The 1,312-nt window shown below is 42.3% G+C and overlaps 1 long non-coding RNA gene across 1 annotated transcript; it reads left to right on the top strand.

Annotated features, from left to right (window-relative positions):
• The first annotated feature begins 784 nt into the window (after positions 1 to 784).
• On the top strand, positions 785 to 1,312 carry LOC147820237 (uncharacterized). Its single transcript, XR_015437254.1, has 3 exons — positions 785 to 929; positions 1,027 to 1,099; positions 1,216 to 1,312. It is a non-coding gene; the product is annotated as an uncharacterized LOC147820237 (long non-coding RNA).

Genomic DNA, 1,312 nt, shown 5'->3' with positions numbered 1-1,312 from the left:
ATGAACAGTTTACTCCTGTGTGTCAGAGCAGATTCACACTCACAGATCCAGGTGATTTTACATGATGCAGATCATCCAGCATGTCAACATATTGATTATAGGCTCGATAACTCCTCCTCAGTTTTCAGATCAGTTATGCAGAACAGGACAAAGCTCGACTGATCATGTTTTATATTTGATTCATTTGAGGTAAATGGTTAAATTCTGTTGTTTTGTTTATTTTTGCAGCAGCTGAACTTGTTAGAAAACGATTTAACTGTCTCGATCAGAGGTTTTCAAGCTGTGAGGGAGGCTGCAGGAGATATTTTGGGTGGGGGGTGTTCATGAGACAAAGATACACAAATACACAACTGAGAGTTAGCTATTGTAGTTTAGCAGCTGATTTCACCCACAAAATAAACTTCCATAATGTATAAATCTGCTTAGAAATCACAGAAGAAAGATGCTCCTTATTACTCCAGATTATTATTATTATTACTGAGGTTCCTCATGTTTTTAAGTTTTCTTCAGTATCACAGTGAACAAGTGACAGCTGTCAGTTCATCCATGTGTGCACTGCAAACAGGAAGTGCTAATAGTGAATTCAGCTACTTTTAAAGGTGCTGGTTTGCAGTAAATAAATATAGGCTAAAAAAGGTTGAAGAAGAAGCCACAGGTACAAAAACTCACAGATTCTACAGCAACATTATACTCCCTCCTCACATCCTCAGCAGGATTACACCAGAAGATATTAATAGAAGTGACTGAGTGTTTGTGTGTAAATGTGATTTGCATTTTCTTAATTTCTTCTTCTTCTTTGTCAGAAACTGTCGGAGGACTTTGCCGTGCGTCAGCTGTACGACTGTAACTGGATCGTCGTCAACTGCTCTAATCCTGCAAACTACTTCCACGTCCTCCGCAGACAGATCCTGCAGCCGTTCAGGAAGCCTGTAAGTGAAGCTCGCAATGAATCGTGACTCATTACACACAAAGACGTGGTTCAGGTCTCTGACCGAGTCCCGTGTGTCTCTGTCTTTGTCTCTCTAGCTGATAGTATTTACTCCCAAGTCGTTGCTGCGCCACCCAGAGGCCAAGTCCAGCTTTGATGACATGCTGCCAGGTGAGTGCGGACACGAAGAAGAGCATGAGACATTAAACACACTGCGGCTCTCTGTTATTTAGAGTGTGTGTGTGTGTGTGTGTGTGTGTGTGTGTGTGTGTGTGTGTTTCCTGCAGGGACTCACTTCAGGCGTATAATCCCAGACGAGGGTCCTGCAGCTTCCAGCCCAGAGAAGGTGAAGAGAATCATTTTCTGCTCTGGAAAGATTTACTA

Source organism: Seriola lalandi, unplaced genomic scaffold (assembly GCF_002814215.2).
Source record: "Seriola lalandi dorsalis isolate HSWRI2012SDOR001 ecotype SW California unplaced genomic scaffold, Sedor1 jcf7180001975733, whole genome shotgun sequence".
NCBI lineage: Eukaryota > Metazoa > Chordata > Actinopteri > Carangiformes > Carangidae > Seriola > Seriola lalandi.
The sequence above is the reverse complement of the archived record's forward strand: the minus strand, read 5'-3'. Positions and strand labels throughout refer to the sequence as shown.